The sequence below is a fragment of the Choristoneura fumiferana genome, chromosome 15 (genome assembly GCF_025370935.1).
Source record: "Choristoneura fumiferana chromosome 15, NRCan_CFum_1, whole genome shotgun sequence".
In the NCBI taxonomy this organism is placed as follows: Eukaryota; Metazoa; Arthropoda; class Insecta; order Lepidoptera; family Tortricidae; genus Choristoneura; species Choristoneura fumiferana.
Window position 1 is genome coordinate 12732930 of NC_133486.1, and position 24980 is coordinate 12757909.

Below are 24980 nucleotides of genomic sequence, written 5' to 3' on the forward strand. Positions count from 1 at the left end.
AGAGTAGGTAGAAGAAGACACAATTTTCGGTTAAGTTTTTGGCCAATCGGTCGTTGTGATTATGCTATCATCAGATTATGTCACGCCGACGGGAGATAAAAGCTTATCAACACTATCACGATTCTGAATTTTCGACATCAGTTTACGACCAGCAGGGCTACCACGAAACTCGAAGTTCGTATCGTACCGTCCTTCTCGCTGTCGTATTAAATAGTATAAGTGTCAGAGCGACTGCACGACACGAACTTCGTGTTTCGAGTTTCGTAGTAGTAGCCCTGCTGCTACTAAGTTCTTGCTGTGACTTTGTTTCTTTTTGTGTGCTCCTAACTATGGTACTCAGCTTGTGATGACTGATATTCCATGATACATTTGCAAGAACTCATATTAAAACGTCAATAATATTTAAAGTAGACTGAAACAATTATACTTAGCTCACCTGCGACCTTGTGATAGCTAGGTTTATGCAAGAAATGCAGTTCCTCCACCTCCACGCTGTAAGGACACACACAAACCCATCTATCACCAACAATGACTACGTTTCGAACTCAATCAGAGCTCATCCTCAGAGCAAGACAACCGTTCACACAACACATATCTTGCATAAACGTTGCTGTCTTAAGGTCGCGGGTGAGCGAAGAAATTGTTTAATTTCATTGAAATGGACCTCCGCAAAGTAACGCCTGATTCAATAAATAATAACTTAAAGTGTTATTTCAACGATTCTGAACGACATCAAAATTTGGATAATATTTAAAAAAAAAATGTGTTTAAAAAACCGCAATCAAATCGGGTTACTCATTCGGGTTTTACGCCTTAAAATATAGCTCTATTTTACGTTGGGGGTTAATAATAGATAAAAAAATGTGAGCGGTACAGGTACCTAATTTATTTTTCTCTTTCTTTTGTTAATTTAGTTAAAATGTTTTCCATGTAGTTGGGTTTTCATTAGACAGCGGTTCACGAGTACTTTGACTTTGATTGCTGACTAGAATTACAATGAATTACAATATTACGAAATTAGCTGTAGAATGCTTTTGCATTTTAATATATTTATTTTATAATTAACTAAAACCAGTGAGAGACTATATAAATCTCCATTTTTTTTTCGGTGGTAGATTTTTACACTTCCACTAAACGTAACTAAGTTTGATGATTTTTTTCAGAATCGATAAATTTCATATCGATATTTAGAGTTGGGTGATTATCCAAAGGATATCCGTTGAACTTTTATTTTAACTAGCTGCTGCCCGCGACTCCGTCCGCATAGTATTTGTTTATCTCTATCCCACGGAACTATGCTATTTTCCAGGATAAAAACTATCCTATGTCCTTCCCCGGGACTCAAACTATCTGTATACTGATTTTTTCCTAAATCGGTTCAGCGGTTTAGACGTTATTGAGTAACAAACATCCAAACCTCCAAATATCTTCAATAACTTTCACATTTATAATATTAAGTAGGATAGGATTCTGAGAGGCCTGTGCCCAGCAGTGAGATTGTACATATGCTGGAATGGTGTAGTGTTGCCGATCGATAGTCCACTATTGATAGTATCGATAACCGATAACTATCGCTTTTGCTCGATACTATCGATAACAATCGATTACGACGACGATCGACGGTAACAATCGATTGTTCAAAACTATCGATAGTATCAATAGTATCGACACATAGTAATTTTGTGTTCAATACTATCGATATCGATAGTTTCGCGTTATTAGACAGCAATAATATCAATAGTATCGATAGTATCGCTAGGCCTATCGATAGTATGGCCTTTTTCCGATTGAAAACTATCGATTTTTTCATGGTGATGATGATTTTTTTTTATTTGACTGGATGGCAAACGAGCAAGTGGGTCTCCTGATGGTAAGAGATCACCACCGCCCATAGACACCTGCAACACCAGGGGGATTGCAGATGCGTTGCCAACCTAGAGGCCTAAGATGGGATACCTCAAGTGCCAGTAATTTCACCGGCTGTCTTACTCTCCACGCCGAAACACAATAGTGCAAGCACTGCTGCTTCACAGCAGGATTAGCGAGCAAGATGGTGGTAGCAATCCAGGCGGACCTTGCACAAGGTCTTACCACCTGCACATGATGATGATGATGATGATGATGATGATGATGATGATGATGGTGATGATGATTACCTCTTATAACCCGAAATACTTTGCTGATGCTCCATGCAATCACACTGCTATAATATGACTATTTACAATACGCATGTTCTTGTTTCCAGGTAAGTTCCAGTGAGTGAACCCATTCGTCGGCATCGCGTTTATTCCTGGCGCTGTTTACCTTACCGTGAGTTACACGTGAGTGGTCCTATTGCGGTATGCTGTTTAGTGGAGCTGTATGGAGCTCTTATAGCGCTTGTTTTGTTTAGGTACTGAGGTAAATGTCCTTGGATCCTTGAAAGGTGACGCAATGTGACGAGTCCATGAGCAAACATTTCTAATTATAACATTATAGGGAGAGATGATGAACGTAATTTACTATTTTATATGACCGCTCTTACATAAACGATAAGGCTTATTGTAACATTGACCTGAAAGTGACAGTCTTTAATATATTTACTCGTAGCTGTACAATTCACACTGAACCTTAAGGTCGTAAAGGAATTTCTGTGTTGACTATACATTTAAACCAACACTAAGTTTTTTTGGCATATCAACGAGCGGTTTTCAGATTTAATTCAAAACAAACGGAAACATTTTGTAATGAAGTAATCGAGTAAGTTATTATCGGTCACGCTCACGATAGACACATCCAAAGGGATAGCAGATGGGTTGCCATACTTTGTATCGACAATATGTATTAAGTTCAGGATTCTAAGTATATAGTCTACATTCTAATTAAATACTTCTATAGTCTCCTTAAATTCGGAAATGTGTGAATGCTTTTACATTCGTACACTGACATTGCTACGTCTATAATATCGAAATACCGTATATTTTGCGAGCCAGCTAGTTGTCTTGGCACGATTGTTATGAAAAATATGCCGTCTTCCAAATTCCGGGAGACCTGCAGCAAACGCCCATTATTTTGCAAATAAAACCCGGCAACGTCCATATTTCCCGGCATATTATAATTAACCCCGGACAAATATTTGTCCGCGCCAAGATTGCACGGCACCTAAGTCAAATTTTGATGAAAAAATTCCACACCGCGTTTACCTTCCCGGGCGAAATGAATTCGTTACGTTGTATTTTAAGTTGCTGCGAAATTTTGACGTTGTCTTTTGGTTAAAATGTGACTTCTTTTCATCCGCGAGCTCGAAAAAAATATAAATCTGAAGTTTTATTATTTAGACAGAAATTGACAGGATATTATCTAATGCGTATTGTCGAGATTGACTCGTTCAACTATGTTTACTTCGGGGACATATTTTAGGAAACTAAATATTTTTCGTAATCTTGTTTTTATATGTAAGTTTGAAATGCTTTTAAATAAATAAAAAAGATGGATACGCGAGAATCTTACGTTACGGCCTACAGCCTATTTTAAGACTTAAGTCGTCTAGAACAGGATCAAATTAAAATAAAAAGGACGAAGGTTTATGCTGACATTAATAATTCATTCGTAATCCCTGTGGCTCGTGTTTTACGACAATGTCTTTAAACATATGTATATACTTATGTAAAGAAGGTTAGGGAAGGTCTAAGGAATAGCGTGCGAAAGAAAGTTATATATAGAGTGGAGAATTTATTGGCCTATATTTGACACTTGCGCGGAATTCATGCTATAAGTACCAGAGTCCGTTGATCTGAACAATATGCATACTTACTCGTAAAAGCATTTTCTATTGGTATTGGATAAATATTACTACTGTTAGGAACACAGCTCAAGTCTTTTATATTTTATTTCGTGACGCGGACGCGTAAATTTAAAAAAAAGCCGGCTACAAAAATGTTGTCAAAAGTTTAAACTTCCGCTTTTGAATGAGACTCCGTCCGTCGGGTTTCATATATATAAAAAAAAATGGAGAAAAAATTGGACGAAGCAGGTAAATTCTATTTACGAACGTTTCAATGCCATCTGTGTCACAAATGCAAGTAGAAGCTTTTTCTGCAGATTCCAGTTCTCGCTGTAATTTTATTTTTATTTTATCTGTGTGAATGTGTGGTTTTAAGATTCTCACCGATGAAGACGAAATTCGCTCACCAACCGCAAAAGTATTTTTTGGCAGACAACTGGTATTTGAAGCCCTCTTTGTCTCTGGCTTCAAAATTCCAAATAGAAAAATGGTATTCTGTCATTCCATTTTGGGTGCACGCCATAGGGTGTTTCAAGCATATAATCTTACATTTTGAGTTAGGTAAACATATTTTTAAAAATATACTGTTTTATCAACAAGCGAGTGCAAGTAGCGAGTTGTTGTTCATTGTGGTTTTCTAAGGGGGAAGGTCTTTCTTCAGCATTGGATGTCTTCTAGCTGTTGATGACTGTTCTCTCGTATTTTTACCCGACTGCCCGAAGAAGGGTTATGTTTTTCGAGCGTATGTATGTATGTATGTATGTGGGTATGTATGTCCATTTCTTTGCCTGGAAACGCTGGACTCTAATGGAAAATTTATCAAAACCACTTACAATATTTACACCAAATTTAATATACAACTTTACTGTAATCGGTTAGAAGTTTCTCGATCGCTTATCTGCGCGCAAACATCCGAAGGATTGTTCCTAAACAAACATGTTAGAAATATTCGTGTCTCCGCACGAGGAACAGGGAAATAGTAAGTAGGTTAAGCAAACGGTTTAAGTGTAACATTGTATATGTGATAATATGTGTTACGGAGGATCTGACAGATGGGCTTGCCACTTGTACCCTTAGTACAGTCGAATCATTTGATTCCTGATCCACCGTAGAACGTTCTCACACTAAGAGTCATATTGAATTCCCTTGTCAAGCAATGCGATGTCACTATGACTTTTTCTACGAAAAGGTTCCACAGTGGGTCACGATTCAGTTGGTTCGATAGTACATCCGGGGCGCAAGTGAGAACGACTAAGTCCAAGCTATTTTTAATGGAATGTCATAATGACAACGCATTGCTTCACGTCACAGAGGTTTTTCCGAACCGGTGGTAGATTTTTTTACATTCATAGTGCTTGTTATAGCCTAAATTAAAAAAAAAGATATTTTGACTTTGACTGAAAAATAATTGTGGTTGAATATTTTCATGCACTACAGTAATTGTTTCTGTTTTACAAAAAAAAAAAACTATTGTAATTATGTACCTCCTACACTTACATACATATATAACGTAGATATGGACCTCCACCACCAGACCCCAGACCACACAAAAGCTACCAGACCCTTTATTTAAATTTTATTTGCGAATTTAATCTGATTCTGATATTCTAAGAGAAGTCCTGTGCCCAACAGTGGGATGTATAAAGGCCGAAAATGACAAACCCAAAATGCAAATATCATGGTACGACCGGATGGCCAAGTGGTTAGAGAACCTGACTACGAAGCATGAGGGACGTTAGGTTCGATTTCCGGCCGTGGCAGATATTTCTATGAACAATACGAATGTTTGTTCCCGGGTCTTGGATCTTTAATATATATTTAAGTGTATAGTGTATGTTTATCCGTTGCGTATTATCCATAGTACAAGCTTTGCTTAGTTTGGGACTAGGTCAATTGGTGTCAAGTGTCCCATGATATTTATTATTTTATTTATTATTTCTCATATCATGGGACACTTGACACCGATTGACCTGGTCCCAAACTAAGCAAACCTTATACTATGGATACTAGGATGGTAATGCTGAAAATTAAAACCAGTCTATCGGCTATGTTTTGATGGTTCAGAGTTCTATTCATGGCACGCGCAGCGCTTAGCCATACCGAGGTACGCATTGATTTGGTCCACAGTACAGAAGTATAGATATACGCTATGTACGGATGAAATTAGTTTTCCTTTGTTAATGTGATTTCCACGTGCCTGGGTATCTTCAGTAGTTGATATATGCAAAGAGGAGGGCATTTTCGGGACTTAAACTAAAATATACGTAAGTGCTATCCGCAACTGCTTAGGGAACTACTAGCATGGCCCTGCGGCTCCGTCCCCGCGTGGTATTCGGTTATAAGCGCGGAGTTCCAACTCAGGAACATGATTTGTACGGGATAAAGAGTAGCATATGACACTCTCGGGCCCATAACACTATGGTTATGGAAAAAATCGAAGACGTCGATCCGTTTCTCCGTTACGGTGATGAAAGACGGACAAACATACAAACACACTTTCGCATTATATATTAATTAAGGAAGACATGGACGTATTTGAGTCCTATGAATCCGATTTCTAATCGTGAATTAAAGAACATAGAAGATGAATAAAGATACATAGGATGTATATTATTTTCGCACGTCGAACATAGTGGGTAAAAAACATAACTCATCGTCGGATGAATCGAGATTTAGTATAACGAGGGCATTTTCGGGATAAATAAAATTCTAAGTGTTAATGCAACTTTATGAACTACTAGCTTTTGCCCGCGGCTCCGCCCGCGTAGTATTCGGTTATCGCGCGCTGTTCCCTAAACTGCATTTTATACATATGTCACTCTCGGGCCCATAAACTATCGCTATGCCAAAAATCACGTCGATCCGTCGCTCCGTTCGTCACGGTACAAACACACTTTCATTTATAAAAAAGAAGTAGGTGTATTTTGAAATATATACAGTTTTTATTAAATTAAGAATCGAATAAGATGGAGCGACGACTTGGTTAAGATCGCTTGGACAAGACCGGTCTGAGTGGAGAGCCCTGTCTGGGGGAGGCCTATGTCCAGCATTGGAAGTCTTTCGGCTGACATGATGATGATGATTAAATTAAGTAAGAAACCTGTGAGAGTATTCAATTTGTGACGGAGAAACAATTAAAATCGAAAGAGTGCTTTGAATGGCTAGGTAGGTATATTGCTGTCGGAAATTGCTTCCATTTTTCTAAATGTTTACTATTTTAGCGCATCCGTTTGCTTTTGGCCGGATTGTGGCGTTGATGGTATTTGCTCCAAACCAATAATTGGCCCCTGAATACAACGTGCATCTTTCATTTATTCGTTCATACGTCATACGTTTTGTTTGCATAAAGAAGTGTCGCTGTTTTGGACGTATGATTCAAATTTATTGAATCAGGCGTTACTTTGCGAAAGTCCTTATTAATGAACTTTAAACAATTTCTTTGCTCGCCTGCGTATACGATAGCTCCATGCAACAAATGTGTGTTCATGAAGCTCCTTCACCTACATTGTAGGAACATATACACCATACAAACCCAATTATCATATCACCACCACATTTAAAAAAAAACACATTTTTTTTTACCGATAAGTCTATAGATATGAAATGCACGCATGATCTTCATGCGACGGTAAATGCTACCACGGCGTTATTTTAGGTAATTCCCATTCGGAATTCGTAAAATTTCGGAATTTCAATGCAATTACCGCGGGAAAAGGCTGATTCATTATACTATACGAGTTCTTAAAACTACGCGAACTATTCCATGTTTTTTTATCAAACTTTATTAATTAACAGGAAAAAAACAATGTAAATTAATCCATCCGTGCCGGTTCGACGAAACAATAGAAAGATTTTTTTTTCATTACATCACATTTTTCCTGACATTACTTGAGCCTTGAGCGGTAGGTTCCGCTCGAAAAAACTCAAGTATCAAAAAAACATACGGGCTCATTGACAGTTGAACATAAAGGCGCCGTAGAGCCCATTGACGGGCACAGATGTCGCTTGTGGCGATAAGGAAACATGCGGGTACTTGTGCACTCAACATATGGGAAGACGACTGGTAGTTGTATGAAACGTCTCGCGTGAAACGGTTAATCAAAGGACAGAGAGAGAGAGAGACACATTTATTTACACTTAAACGATACAAGAGAAAACACGTTAGGAAGAAATAAAAACTGGGTAACTGCGAGTGGGACTCGCGCACCGAGGGTCACGTACTCATTTATAGGTATGTAAGTAAACGGCAATCGTGTCTTGAAGATATTTCTCGCTCTTTCCGAGTGATGTATCCAGTGTTTGCAGGGAGAGCCCTACTCTTAAGCAAAATGTACGCAGTGTGGGGTCAGATTATATTGGTAACTGATCGACTTTTCTAGTTGGTTGTGTTATAATAGCTACCTTCATACCAAATTTCAAGATTCCGAGTTCACGGGAAGTACACGGTAGGTTTTGATGCCCTTTAAGTTTCGAAAATATGCGGAAATTTGCAGCATAAACGGCTGCATCTTTTGATTGCGTTGGCTTAGAAGTTTGATTTTATCACAGCTCCAAGGGACAGTAGACTTGAGTATTTGATATAAATTTCAGCTTGATACCTCTACGCGTTCCAAAGAAAAAGGGTCTTGACAGACAGACAGACAGACGGACAAAAAGTGATCCTATAAGGGTTCAGTTTTTTCGTTTTGAGGAACGGAACCCTAAAAATGAAAAAAAAACATCGAATAGTTTAAATTGGGACCCAATCACCATTATGTTGCAAGCCGCAACGCTGTTTTTCAGTGGGACCCAAAAGCAGTGCTAATTTTATTACTCTATTACAAAGGGCTCTAAATGAACTCGAACAATTACTTTGCTCACCCGCGACATTATGATAGCCACGTTTATGCAAGGAATGTGTGTTCATGCAGTTCCTCTACCTCCACACTGTAAGAACACACACAAATAACACAAACCCATATATTACCACCACCACACTGCACTGACGCGTTTCAAACTCAACCAGAGCTCATATTTAGAGCAACACAACCGTTCACCATGCTACCAGATGTTTAGACACATCTGTCTATCAGTCTCTCAAAGAGCCGGTAACTGTGGTACCCCTCGTGTTGCGGGTGTCCATGGGCGGCAGCGATTGCTTGCCGTCAGGTATCCGCATTCTCGTTTTCACTCTCTTATACAATATAAAAAAGTAAATGAAGTACATATATATTTGTATGTTACAAATCTTTGGTCCCTGATTACACACGCTGTTAGAAAGTTTTTAATTTTATTTTACTGTTAGTTAACTTAAAATAATGTATTTTTGTTATCGTTAGGACAACGCAATACCAACGCAGCTACTCCACTTTACGCTCTACAATGTTATCTAGAAAGGAAATTACTGTTACTAACTTGCTCAACAAAATAACGAACCAACTTTTAAAAGATAATTGTAATTATAAACAAAAACACATTTAAAAGCTTTATAAGAACTCTTTAACATTTACCGCATTAAACTTAAAAAGTCATTCGTGTCAGGCATCTTAAAAGACACCTATTTAAACTACCATTCAAATAAAAATAAAAGTAAATTTTAAAATTTTAAAATTCGAATATATTATAATGTGAGTCAGCATTGAAGGTGATCGCAACGACCATTTATACAGACACCTCGGTGTACACTACACTGTCTACACTGGCTATTTATCACGTACTTAATATTTGGTGTAAGAGGCTACAGGGATCTAGCTTTATTGGTCGCTGGTATTGCTACTTGAACTGAAAGCACCGGGTACTTACCTTATATCATTGCAAGAAGGTACTATTTACATTGAATCGAATGCCATGTTAGTATATCGTGTATTAGGAAATACCAGAAATGCTTCTGAGCATAGCTAGCGTTCCATTTTAGAATACGAAATTAGTGTTCCTGAAATTATTTGTAGCAATGCTGCATTATTTGGTGAATATGTATTGAAATGATAAAGTCAGACAATAAAGGAATTATAGTTGCATACATGAAACATTACATACGTCACGGTTGACGAAAAATATCGTTCACACAATGAAAATGAGTCGGATTTACCTATAAAAGCTGCTTAAACAGAGAATAAATGAACTTAGGAAAGTTCCTAGTATGAATAAAATAAAACAATATTACAAAAACATAACCAAAGCTGTCAAACAAAGCACTGGATTTTAACTGTTTGTTTATAAATCCTACTAATATTATAAATGTGAAAGTTTGTGAAAATTTCACATTTATAATATTAGTTATTAATTATTTATAAATCTCAATCACGTCTAAACCGCTGAACCGATTTAGATGAAATTCGGTATACAGGTAGCTTGAGTCCCGGGACATACATAGGATAGTTTTTTATCCTGGAAAATGGCATACTTCCCGCGCAGGATAGCGATAAACAATACTACGCGGACGGAGTCGCGGGAAACAGCTGGTTGTATATAAATAAAGATATAAAAACAATTGACAAACGTTGAGGATACATGTGCACACCGTTCAACCTTTGAGTGAATGAATTAAGTTGTTAACATTTTCTTTGATAAATATATAGTAGAATTAGATCTAAGGTTTGACATGCTAACGCCCAATAGAAGCATTCCTGCCACTAAAGTAAGTATTTTTACAGCTGCCGATCTCTCCTTATGATATGATCATAGAAATCTCTGATTTTGAAGATGTTCTACCAATGCCGATTGCCATTCTAGATACGAGCACTTTAGTTGGAGTAGTCGATATAAAACTTGATCACGATCTATTAATGACTTAAGTTACTAGTTTGACTCCGAAACTTAGCCTGCAACCACAGATATAGATTACACTAGATGACGCAAACACCTCAATCTGTATGAAAACCAACCGTGTCACTTTTTTATATCTACTGTGACGTCTCAAGGGCGAATTAGCGATGTGAATTCCGTGATGTCCGCGCAAAATCGATTCAAATGCGAAGCCCGCCCGCCCGCGCCATGCTTGGTGCTCGAGTCAGTCACTAGTCATGATTAGTCAGTTAGCGGTCAGTCTTTGTATGGGGCCAACCCCGACGTTTGGTCGGGGTTCGGACACGCGAAGTAGCTGCATTTGCGTAATCTAGTATAATCTATATCTGTGCCTGCAACGTCAGATATAATAATTTCCTCAAGGATATCAAACTTTTATAATGGCTGTCTAGATGTCTTCAGCTTCTGAGTAATGAACAAAAATATTATATCTGTTTCACTTTAATGTCATCATCGTATAAGGCGTAGGATGTCCACTGTTGAACATAGACCTGCTCCATAGATCTCCAGTTGCTTCGGTTGGAAGCGGCTTTATCAAATAAATACATATCTCGAAGAATTTTCTAGAAAGCTTATGAAAGTTTTAAATGAATTGTGAAATATCCCATCTATATTAATCCAACCGTAACAAATGCAAATGGTATTGAAACGGTTCAAAACATGAGGAGGCATTTCTCTTCATCTATTTGAAACTTGAAGGTCCCTCAGCTTCATTTCACAGAACAGAACGTCAATTATACAAATATATCGTTCCATTACGGGCTGAACCCATATTTACATAATCCATTGAATTTTAACATCCTAAACTGAAATACCATTATAAATCGGAAGATTCCAAAACAAAACACGCCCCTAACACGAGCGCGTTAAGGTACAAAGTAACCTAATTGAAATCTAGGCACACGCAAATACATCTTTGTAAACACGCGAGGATACAAGTGGTTATGAAGCCGTGTACTGCACATGTGTGGCGATAGGGGCGCCCTCTAGTTCAAACAATACCTTCATTACTACGCGCCATTAAATAGGACATGCGACCTTATCTACCGAGTAATAAGTCGGAAACTTGCTTAATTTAATCCAAGAACAAAGGCGGGAGTTTAACAAAGAAAATCAACAGATGTCTCTGCGATAAAGTTGAGTCGAATGAAGGGTATTCATTATGAAAATAAAGGGACAAGTTGGCGAGTTTGTTTTGACGTGATAATTTTGTTGAAACAGGGCTCTGAAGGGTTTGCCCAACAGATTAAAAGCTGAAATAGTTCTGATAATTGACCACCATTAAGGTGCGAAGCCTCTTAATTGGAAACCTCAAATATGACCGATGGAATGTGACCGCGACGGCGATAGTCGACCAAAGTGAGAAAGTAAAAACCGGCCAAGAGCGTGTCGGACACGCCCGAAATAGGGTTCCGTAGCCATTACGAAAAAATTAAGTAATATTTTTCTAAGGATTTTGATACGGAATATTCCAAGTTTAGGTATATTTTATACCTTAGGCTGCTTCTTACTTCTTAAACTACTAATAATTCGCAAGAAACTTAACCGTTATAGTTTTCCTTGTAAGTTTGATATACTTACTACCATCCTGAATTTTTCAATTTTTTTCCACCCACCCGTTTAGATTTTAGAGGGGGGGGGGGCGTTTAATGAAAATTTGCACTTTAAAGTTGAATATTTTGCAAAGACATCACTGAATCTAAAAATCGTTTTAGCAACCCCTAATGGTTTTAAAAGACCTATCCAACGATACCCTACACTACAAGATTGGATGAGAAAAAAAAATCACCCCCACTTTACGTCTATCGGAGGTACTCTAAAAAATCTTTTTTTAGTTTTTTATTATACCATTTTGTCGGCATAGTTTGCATATAATATTCGTGCAAAATTACAGCTTTCTAGCATTGATAATCCCTGAGCAAAGCCGCGGACGGACAGACAGACAGACATAGCGAAACTATAAGGGTTTCATTTTTGCCATTTTGGCTACGGAACTCTAAAAAGACCTTTGTAACAGAAATTCTTGATATAAGATCCTAATTATATGTTCACAATCATGAATGCATAGATGTCTACATGAACATATCGCATATTTCTAATAGTTGATCTGATTTTCTGTCTTACGTTCTCCCAAGTAGCTTTTTTAGGGTTCCGGAGCCAAAAGAAGCACAGATGTCTTGTCAAAGCCGCTATTTAGTTTTGTAGTTAAATTACAAAAAAAAAATTATAGGGGGGGGGGCACTCCATATACGTAACAGAAATTGAAAAAAAAAATTACTTGCATCAACGTGTGGCACATAGTTCGACAGCTCTTTTGAAAAGATAGTAAGGTTTCTCCAAAACTTTTTTGATTAAGTGAAGATTTCCGGAAATAATCGCTCCCAAAGTAGCAAAAATTGTGTCCCCCTCCTCCCCCTCTATCTTGTAAACCGTTTGTCCAAAAAATATATCAAAAATATAGAAAGGTTACGCTTAATAAATACTTTCAACGAAAATTGTTTTTTGAGTTATTGCCGAAAAACTGCGCTTCTCAACAAAAGAACGTAAGTGCCGTGAAGATACGCTCTTTTTCTGGTAGTAGATTTTAAGACTGTAGTAAGTGTTTTAATTGTGTTATAACGCACATAATATTACTTGATTTTTTTCGTGTCCGACACGCTCTTGGCCGGTTTTTTCTTAGAATTATCGAAAGCCATTTATTGCAGGTTCAGTTACAAATATTAGCTGAGAACGATGTAGAAAAGCCAAATCTGTGCAACAAGGAAGTGACGTGATCTTGATACTATTGATTTGATTACCGGATCCGCAACTGACAACGAATGACATCGAGACCTTTTTCCGCCTCAATAAGGTATTACTGAAAACGTTTCACGGGATAAATCGGGAAAGGATTACGTTTACATTTATGAACGTCGATTGGGCAATAGGCATGTCTAAGCTGTTCTATGTAACATTAGGATATTTTGAGAATCGTTGTCAGACAAGAGATAAAACTAAGAATAACGTGACCTATTACAGACGTGAATGCACATATCTCGCGTTAGAATAACTTCCACATTTGTAGCAAAACAAAAGACTATATAGCATTAAATTCTCTGGGCAATAATATGTAGGCTTGCTATTGGGATACCAGCATCTACACTTAATATTTCTAACTCATTATAACCCTCTCATGCTGAAATATGCCTTGAAATAGAAGTCCTCGATTAGTTTTCCCGGGTTACGTACTAGAGACGCCTGCTTAGTATAAAGCAACTAAAATTATGCATAGCCTTATAAATACCCCGGCAGACGACCCTTAAATCTCACAAAACGGGTCGCACAATACAAAGTATGGCCCTAAAACTAGACCGACATCAAAGTAAACTTTCCCCTTTAATTCTTAACAAAACTTTGACGGCGGCCAATTATATTCATAGACCAGCGACTTCGAATGCCTAACGATATGTTCTTAGTGACTTCCCAACTCAAATGACGAACTGGTCTTTAATCATATCTCCTCATGCGAAATTTCTGGCGGAGTTAGGGTTTTCGAAGTTTGATATCCGAAGGAGTCTCTCAGAAAAGCAAAAAAGAAGGTATAAAACTATATCTTTTGAAGCCTAGTTAAGTAGGATGCTGAAGAGTCTTTGTGGAGTCTTTGTGGAGTAATCCCTTACGTCTCTCAAATTATATTATAACAAAGACTTTCAGTCATTGCTAGAGCGGGCTACATTTATAAAACCATCTCTAAAAAGGCAACATTTCTTTCATCCATTCCAAAAAATTCGTCTAACCAAGTGAATACTGTGTCAAGATGGAATCGAAACACACGAGCACATTCAGTCACATCCTGCCATAAAAAGTAATTACTGCCTCTCCTATTTCCATCCTTTAGCTTGAGTGCTTTCTTTTCTGAAAGGTTTCCTTTTTCTTTCATTTCAACTTTTTTCACAATTGTTAAAGTGTGGTTAGACGTTGATTCACCGCGTATTGGGACGCGATTCGTCGATTCCCTCAAAGCCTTTGGATAGGAAATTGCCCCTTTATTGGTTATGCGTCTTTGTCGTATGGGGAATAATGATGTACAAATTATGGGAAATGTGATGTGAGTGTTGGGGTGATTGCTATAGAGCTTATAACGATTTCAGTATCCTTTGAAGTTTTTTCATGGTTTTTACCCACTGTATTTGGATTATAACTTAGATTAATCTTAGGTATTACAGATGTTGGCTTTTTTAAGTAAGTACTGACCTGTTTGCATTTTGCTTTGCTTCTTTCTTAGTAATTCTATTTTAAAACATCTATTTCAAGTTCAACGCCTTAGTTGTATTCAAATTGCAACTTTAGTTAAAGGACACAATCGTATAGTTTATTGTTTACTTTACTCATAGTATGTTGTGGCTGTAATCTATTCCTCTTAAGATTTACGGCACTTAAATCTACTTCAACGTGTTCATGTTCATCTTCTGCGACATGTGATATAGTTAAAGACCGGATGGCCAAGTGATTAGCGAACCTGACTACGAAGCTTGAGGTCCCGGGGTCGATTCCCGGCCGGGGCAGATATTTGTATGAATAATACGAATGTTTGTTTTCGGGTCTTGGATGCTTAATATGTATTTAACTTTGTATTTATCTATATAAGTATGTTTATCCGCTGTCGAGTAGGTACTCATAGTACAAGCTTTGCTTAGTTTGGGACTAGGTCAATTGGTGTCAAGTGTCCCATGATATTTATTTAGCTAATATAATATTACCTTTTATAATTTTTTTTTCTCAGTAATCGAGACTAAATACCTGTTACCACTTGTCCATGCCCCTGGACAGTTTTAATTTCCTTAGTCAATGATATGGTGCGAACTTGCTAGGATTTATGATAGCAAATGTGGCTGCTTCTCTATTTCTTTTGCTAATTTGGCGTGCCAAATAAAAACCTCATAGCTCCTTTAAATATTTATCTAAGTACATCATCCATTACAATATACTTCCGTATAAATATACTATTCCTGGAAGTGTGAATAGGTTTAAAAGATTCTTTATACCTCGTTCGTGCTTTTCATGTTTCCACAACAATTTCTCGGCATATTTTTAGTTCAGACCTTTATCACAACTTGAACGCACCTGTCGATTGAAGGATTATCTAAGCGGATGAAATTCTCTATCAAAGTAAACGTCTATTCTATTCTAGCAACGCAAGCGTTCTGGAGTGACATTAATCCCCTTAGAAACAACCGCCCTAACACTTAACTTTAGCACTGAAGTTTGGCCAATCAGAAGTAAACTCTTGTCTTGGGACTAACAACATAATACTAATGAAACAAACTTCACTAGCTAAATGGATGTGCAAATATTTAAGGGTGCCCCGTAGGTTGGCCACACGACACGACATAGTTGACAACTTAAAATAGTTACGTCCGGAACAGCTAGCAGATATATTACTGAGGCATGGTCCTCACCTAATCTACATACGATCACATAAAAAGAGAGTAAGGAAAAGCTTGGGTGGAGTTTTTAAGTTCTTATCTTTTTACTGCTTGTCTGGGTTAAAAAAAAATCGTTAACTCTAGGTGAGGGATGAAAATTTCTTATATTTTAACCCTGGGCTAATAGTTAACTTGAAACTAACCCAAGTTTGCGCAATGCGCAATCCCGCCTGAGTTGACGTAGCAGTAGGCAAACACGTAGCCCAATCTTTCTAGCAAGCAATATAATTTTGGGGGTGTATGATGATGATATTGCCTTAAAACTTTGCAAGTTGTAGTCCCTGCAGGCTAATCGTGTCCCGTGTCGTGTGTAATTATACTAGTAAGAAGGACGCATCGCCAAGGTCGATTACAAAGCAAGCCCCCGAGACACACTTGACAAGTATAACAGTTTGTGCACTCTAATAATTCATTAGCTCCAGCGAGTTAAGAGTTGGTGTTGACGGTCCGAGTTAGGAGAGGCCCCGCCTGGGCCGTTTGCTTTATCCTTCTAACTTTGTTTGGGAACAGCCAGTGACAAATGAGATGTTGCCATGAGAACAGCGAGATATGTATGCAATGCGAAACCAAGTATCTTATTGGTGAAAAATTGAAAGCACTAGTCAAATCCCATGAGTTCGCTTATTGATCAACGCGTCTCGAACTGATTCCAAGCGAAGCGTTTGTTGTACCCAAGCCATTGCAGTAATGGCTTGGGTCTGTACTTATATACGCGAAGCGTTGCATAGTGGGAAATATAAAACAGGTCAGTTCCCTATCCAGTGGCTATCTCATCTCGAATCCTTCCTCTATGAAACATGCCTTCATGTTTGACTAATTTCAAGTCTCTAAAAGCCTTATTGTGTAACACTAACACACTCGGAATCATAATTGTTTTCCCCACTGCAGTGATCCTAATCGGGCCGTAATTTCTAACGCTCTTACGTTCGCGATCGCATTCACCATCTCTTTTCTACCCTCATCTTATACTGTGTGACAGAAAGACATAGAGAGAACGATTGTGATAAGTGTGTTAGACAATAAGCCCTCAGGGTAGATAGAAATGGTGAATGCAATCGCGTTACAAAATACGGCCTCAGGTTGTGCGTTATTTTATTAGGTTGCGTTACTCAATAGATATTGATAAGGTCTAAAGAGAATATACAGATCCAAAGACAGATGTTTCGTACGTTATAACTTAACAAGCGCACTTCAGGATTTGAGACTGCTTAGAAAAAATCATGGTTACCTTGATTGACCTGATTACCGATCAGATGCAGTGAGAGTTTCTTAACAGGCGAAATATCTCTAGATGATTCTAGTATCGACAAGACCGTTAGACGTTATCTTGCTTATGGTTGGCTCCTCATTTAGTTATTTCACCAATCACAAACGTGATGCAAATATCTTAGTTGTCAAACGGACCCTACGATACAGAAACCCTCGTTAGATAACGTGCAAGCATTGCTTGCAAAGAGCACGTATTTCCACATCAAAGACCTTACGTTGTCCAATACTCTGTATTCACCCAGCCTATTGGTCCAAAATGAAATGGGTAAAGGGCGAGCGTAAACGAATTCAACGTAAAACGATACGAGCTTAATTACAAATGCAGGGTAGCCATCGAATAAATTGTTAATTAAATAACACGAGGAACATAATGTTCTGCAATTAATTTGGCAACCGGACAATTTGATGAGTGCGGTAAATTTGTGGGATCTTTTATATGCACCGGTACAGCGTTGTTATTACATCAGTCGATTTCGTTTGTCGTGGAATGGTGTCGTGATTTGTGGATGACTTTGTAGTAGGTATAGTATCGAGAGAACGCTTCTTAAGCAGCGTTTCCACCAGAGATGTGCGAGGAATGTGTTTTTCATTAACCAATAAAAACGCTTCATTTATCCATCCTGGCACTGCACATCTCTGGTGGAAACAACTGAGCGGAGCGAGGATGGGTAAATGAAGCAAAGCATTGCTATTGGTTCACGAAAAACATATTCCTCGCAACACATCCTTGCATATCTCTGGTGGAACCGGAGCTTTACAGTGCTTCTCAATCTAGTGCAGGTTTCTTCCGACCTTTGGAGAGGTTGACTCCACAGCATTAGTGTTTGATTCAGTTTCACTTCCGGATAGTGTTATCCCTACCGCGATTTGAAGACTAGCTTGACAACGTCGTCTCAAGTCGTCTGTTCAATCCAGCCAGGCGTCTCATCGGTAGCGACATTTTCGTCGTCGTGTTTTTTGTTTTGTGCTTCGACTGTACGGGATGGTTTAAATTACAACGTGAACGGGACAGGGTCAAAATGAATCCATCCTTATTGAGCTAGACTCAATTTATTTCATCCTAGTGTAACGTTATTAATCATCCGCCTCCGTATATCAACAAAGTCGCTATTTACTTTAAAAATAGCCGAGATAAATCCATTCACCTTCGAGCATTACGTAACTGGGATTAACGGCTTGCTCTGTCGTGTGTGGCCAGCTTTATCTCCATTCATGAAGGGAGTGAACGTGCCGACTTTTATGGATTTATTTTTCGTTCGAAACTGGAGTTTCGCCGAATATATTGCTTTAGGTGTTAGAGGAAATTTTTCTGTGGCGCTAAAAACAAAATTCCGACCATTTTAAAATAGACGTTATTGGCTTCATTTTTGATATAACATGGACAGTCTGTGATTTACATTTACCTACCTACGACCGTTGCATTTCTTATTTACTATTATATTAGAAACATTGTGAGCTTCCTACCTATATTCATATCTAGCTTTAATGGTGCTCGTTCTAAAATACAATCAGATTGTAATTTAGGACCTAAATTAGCCTCTAGAATAATAACTTCCATAAAACAGCCTGTAAAATTCACTGTTGGCAAAATAACAAAAAAATTCTAAAGCTCACGGTGAAAATGCTGGTGTACAACACGCTTGTCCCTTACCCTCGCAAAAATGGCGGATAATATATCCGCTTAGTTAGCAGTTCCCCAAACCGTTGCATAAGCCTTCTAAAATTTGTGCCAACGAATTTGCAACCTCGCCCCCAAAGCCTTTGATGTGAATTTATCAAGAAATTGATACGTTTCCCAACATCTGTATTGCAAAGTAAACATCGAAGTTTAGATCTCCCTTAATATAGTTAAAAAAGATTCGGAAGCTTTTGTATGATTTTGTGTATAAGCATACTTAATAATGTTAGGAGGAACGCGCGCTTTGGAAACGCAAACTTTCGTTTCTTAACTTGAATTTCGGGATTCCAGAAAAGCATAATGTGTGTATACCCATAGAATATTCGTTTGGTTTGGTATGTACATATTTCTGTCGGCGGCTTGTTTAATTTTCATCTTGGTGGCAAGACTCCTTTAATCCCGTCTGAACCTGTAGATATTCAACAAAACAAAAAAGCTAAATAGAATAAGCTTAACCGGAATCGAGCTTCCTCACTGGCATGAAATAACTACTGGCGAAAAAACAAAATTATTATTCCACATTCGAACAAACAATACAAACGTTACGGCTTAATTCCAAAGACATTCACAAATTAGATCGTCCAATACATTTGCCGTTAATGTATTTGTAGGCATTTGGTTAATGAAATCGTTCGAATTTCAAAATAGCTGCGTGTTAAACGTACGCGTGTCGCCCTTGTTTTGCATAAAGAGATCCAACGTTCGGGAAAGGGATAGCTGTATGTTTTAATGCTTTAGAAATTATTGTGTGGGCGATAATTAAGTCCAAACGACGATAACGCGACCTTCTCTTGTCTTTTATGGAGATATTTCTGAAATACCTGGCAAATTTTAATAATGTCGACAAGAATAGAGAAAATGTTTTGTAGATTCGAGTTACAGTAATTAGTGTGCTCTTGTTGTGTTTTATCTGTTCACATATGTCGTGCGTTTAAGGAATGTAAGCATAATAAGCAAGTAGATCTTTTGTTTTTTTTTTTTATATAAAACGGCCTTTTTTATATAAAACGGCCTGGTAAGGTAGGCTCGATCGACCGTATCATAAAGACAAAGTTACCCTCACTCCCACACAAAACCTAATACCCTCTATCCTATAACCTAGCTCTATATAAAAGCAATTCAATAAACAAAACAAACTTGTGTCAGCACTCAGTCAAACAAGAAACTAAAGCTAACCTCATACTGAACTTACGTCCACTTACGATGACAGCGCCACTATTAACAGCAAAGCTTAGTTTGTTGAGCGGTCCTTCTCGGATCACGTCTTGCTTGTTGCTACCTGAGTTTTTTTTAAGACCAAGGCCGACGTTTTGTAAGTCCCAACTGAAGTTCTACCGTTCTGTTTTTGAATAGCGTAACGTTTATTCGTTGCCAGTGTGAAATATAGCACGTTTAGTGATATAACATAATAACATAATTATAATTTACGTTTTGTTACAGATTTTCCCGAGCGGCGTCGACGGACGCGTCGCGGTCACCGATCATGCATTAGATATCGAACAAACGATATCGAAACGTGAGTATTTCGTTATTCATCATCATCATCATCATCATGTCAGCCGAAAGACGTCCACTGCTGGACAAAGGCCTAAGGCTCTCCACTCAGACCGATCTTGTGCTTTACGCATCCACCGCGATCCCGCGATCTTAACCAGGTCGTCGCTCCATCTTGTTGAAGGCCTTGTTGGATTTCGTTATTAAATATTACATATTGGTGGCTAATAATAAACCTAAAATCAATATAACACAGGTTCTGCTAGGTACTCAAATGGAACTACTTTAGTTCTGCAACTTTCAAAAAATAAGTTATTTTATCATTATGTTTATTTCCAACAAATTAAATGCTATTTTCAATGTAGCGCATCCAATAGCCTAAATTACATCGCCTGTCGCGTAACAAAATGACGAATATCGCACAGCAATACATTGCTCGTCCAATTAAACTTCAAACTATAATAAAAAACATAATACAATATTATAACGGATAGGTAACTTACGTCTTAAATGGACGTAGTTTAGCAAAAAGGATCCAAAGCACTGTCATTTTATTCTTAAAATTCGCTTAATGTAAGTAGATCCAAAATTAAGAAATTAATTGTTGTGTGTTGGAACCTTTTTGCTAAACTACGTTCGTAACGTACGTGTCGTTTAGCTCGACATTCAGCTCATTTAATATGAGTGAGTCTCACGTTAGTTTCATGTTCAAAAGTTGAACTAAATTAGCTCAAGATGAATTTTTTGCTCCTGTTACAGGGCCCACTACCCAAATAATAAACTAATATATCTAGATAAATATACTACGATTATTTCCACTTTGACACTTGGGATGTCTCGGTTTAAATCGTAAAGGTAAATTACAAACAAATTAGTATTTGTTTTGTTCTTTACTATCAGGCTTTTTACCTTGTCTATCAAGCTATTAATCCGGGAGCCCCTTGACGTTGGCGCAGCCATGACCAAATCTTGATTTCATTAATTGTAGAATTGCTGAGTATCAAAGTGGAGATAATCGTACTGTACAAATAAATTGCATGTAAGTATGTCTAAATATAAATTCACAAATACATAAGACAGAGAACACAGCAAATTCCTCTGAGATTATGTTGTTTTTAAATGTCGCAAGTTGAATTTCACCGAATTATAAAAATGCGCTGAATTATATTATAGAATGAGAAATAATGCGCTTAAAATTTAATAAGTACCTATTTATATCGAAATGGGACGATAAAGTCAGCAAAAAGCTTATGAAAAACAATATGTTTATCAACAAGTTATTTTAACAGTGACATTTTATCTACACTAGGTGCTAGATAAAAACGAGGGTTCTTAGTAACTTTGGTGTAAGACTTTATATTAGACAATTGTGGCGCCAACGCTATTCTAGATATTCCCAAGTGCGAGGTTGCCTGCTGTTGCTGCTGCTGTCTGGGACCAAACATGCAGTTTCTACAAATTGCTACCAATCTGAAATTATTATCTTACTTCTCGCTATCTGAACTTTTTAGTAACAAAGAGAAGCTGAAGTGGATTGTTGAAGTCATTTCACTCTAAGAATGTGTATTTATTTCTGTATATATCTCAAACCGAAAAAGAAAATCATTTCGCTGCAGGAGGTTAATAAATCGTTGTTTGGACAAAATTAATCTATTGTATTATGTCTCGACATGGAATATCCATTTCTTCGGCCATTGTAATTCTTAATAATGAACTTTTTATGTTTACTCAGGTTTTATTACGATACCAATTTTGGGATAATTCTTAGAGAATGACTAAGGTTAATGGGAAAAAATCTGCCTTGTGACGATGAAATTGGTTTTCTTCGCGAAATATAAAAATTAAATAATAAAAAAAACTCCAATTGATTCGGTTAAATTCTGAGAAATGAAAAACAAAAAAGTAGGTATAAAAACTTTGTAACTGCCACACACTTGATCATTATATTGGAAATTTAATAATACTATTCGATCTTATTTTTGAATGTGAATTAGATCCATTTTTTTCTAAGAACCTGTTTATTGATGATATGATAAAACTTAGCACCTTCATCCTATAATATAACAAGAATATACACTAACATCTTCTGATTAGTATAGGTTTACGAAAATTATCATGTTGCGTTGCGTATACAATGTCACGTGCTGATCGGTCGTTGACCTCATAAGTATACAACCGCGGATCATCTTGGAATCAATATGTTTGTAATGAGGGTTTTCACACAGGCGAAATTTCGCTAGATGGCGTTAGTATCGCGAGATCCGTTTGACGTTTGCTTGCGATTGGCTCATTTAGTTATTTAACCAATCACGCACGAGCAAACGTCTCTTCAAACGGACCTCACGATGCTAACGCCATCTAGCGATATTTCGCCTCTGTGAAAACCCTCATTAAAGCATCTGTTTGTTTGTGAAGATTGATTTTTGATTGCTTGTAGTTTAAGAGACAATGCGATGTATAGGTTTAAGTATACTTCTATTGAGGCAGTGTCTTTCTACCTTATTTGTCGAACTTGTATGTATTATGTATCATCATCATCATCCCAGCCTATATACGTCCCCCCACTGCTGGTCACAGGCCTCCTCTCAGAACAAGAGGGCTTGGGCAGTGCGGATTGGGAACTTCACACGCACTATTGAATTGCTTCGCAGGTTTGTGCAGGTTTCCTCACGATGTTTTCCTTCACCGCAAAGCTCGTGGTAAATTTCAAATCTAATTCCGCACATGAATTTCGAAAAACTCAGAGGTGCGAGCCGGGGTTTGAACCCACGACCCTCTGCTTGAGAGGCGATAGGTCAAACCACTAGGCCACCACGGCTTTTATGGCGGTATTATGTATGTAAACTCTGTATTGTACAAAACAAAAGAATCCAAACACAATTGACAAACTTGACTTGTGTTTTATTATGTCAAATTTTTAATATCGAATTATCATTATTACAATGACCGTGTTTTGTTTGTGTTTGGTGTTCAAAAATGTAGGGACAGAGGATCATCAATTCATCACCATTATATCAGCCGTAGGATGTCCACTGTTGGGCATAGACCTCCCCAATTATACCCCCTGTTGCTTCGATTGGAAGCGGCCTGCATTCCGGCCTCAACGTCCAGCTGTTCTCTGTGTTACATGGCCTGCCCATTTCAACGAGGATAGAAATTCGCCAAATGTTGATTAGGGCTAGAACAGGTTAAAAACACAAGTAAGCTGTCTCAAATATAAACTGCGAGCCATACATTTCCAAAATGCCTCAGAAGCTCACCCGGTTAAAAATATGCTTCAAGTAAACATCAAAGACCCGGCCGGGTATCAAAACTCGCGAAAACCAATTTAGACATTTTAATTCGTGCCCGTGCGTCGAAACCGCTCCAGGCATTAACTTCCCCCGGATATGCCCGGGTTTATTTTGCACAGCCAATTCTACCCAGCTTCGGTTTAATTACACCGCTTCAATTGAAAGCACTGTTGAATTTGGTGTCGAACGCTAGCTATATGATAGTTGGGTTCCTACAGCCTTAATGGGAGTGTAGCATGTAATTTTTAGGATTTTGACGGTTTTTTTAAAGATATATAATATATAGATATTTATACTGAAAATTGTATCGGTGTCACTGTTTTATTGTGTTTTTTTTTTAATGTATGATGACCAGATGGTCTCAAAGGAAGACCAGCGCCGTTCGCAAGGCCAACAGATTGCTGATTTGGGACCATTAAGTGACATGCATAACTTATTTTTATTTTCTCTTTTTTTTATCCATTGTTCTCATGTTTGTCACGAATAAATATTTTCTTTCTTTCTTTCTCTCAATCCCATATTGCGTTACATAATAGTTTATTGTTGGTAATTGCACCATTTAATTTTTAAAATAGATACACGAGTCACTTATCGTATTAATTCGAACGAAAAAACGCTCGATGAGCTTGAAGCCAAACTGGTGGCTCCTTTTGCAGGAAAAAACACAAAAGGAAAAATGTTGCTTCGTCTATTCATATAAATAATACAATGAGTGACATTTTAATAATTATGTCTGCGTGTCACGATAGTTTAAACTCATAGATTACAACCGTTTACTCCACGCACGCTCGTTTAACTAGCAGGGTAGGTTGTTTTAATATGAGTTTACGCAAAATAACAGTGAATCAATCATTTATTGTCGGTAACGCGAAATGACTCCCCGACTAAAACTAACGTAGATTATTGGGAAATCTACTACATAATTATTACGAATTACGGTGTAAAACAAGCTAGCTGAAAGCTGCTAAATTCACACAGGCTATAAAAAGGAATGCGTTAGTTTATCGAAAATCATTTCACGTGTATGCAATAATTAATGGTATAAATTATACTTGCACCGCAATTCATGTGGGTGACGTTTGGTCCGGTACCTAATTATTTTAATGCATTCATATTTATCGTATGGGTAATTAATCGGTTCATGTTATTGTAGGTAGAGAGGATTTGGTTTATATGTATCTATGACCGTTTAATTCCTTTGTGTGCAATTAACTTTATCTCACGGCTTTGCTTTG

At 37.6% G+C, this 24980-nt stretch overlaps 1 protein-coding gene across 8 annotated transcripts in view; it reads left to right on the forward strand.

Moving 5' to 3' along the window:
* The window catches only part of brat (tripartite motif-containing protein brain tumor), a 603590-nt gene that overhangs the window by 481531 nt on the left and 97079 nt on the right, over positions 1 to 24980 (forward strand). For all 8 annotated transcript variants that reach the window (XM_074098345.1, XM_074098342.1, XM_074098341.1 and 5 more), the window contains one exon: positions 20399 to 20474. The gene's annotated coding sequence lies outside the window, so the exon portion shown is untranslated. The remainder of the gene's footprint in view (positions 1 to 20398; positions 20475 to 24980) is intronic.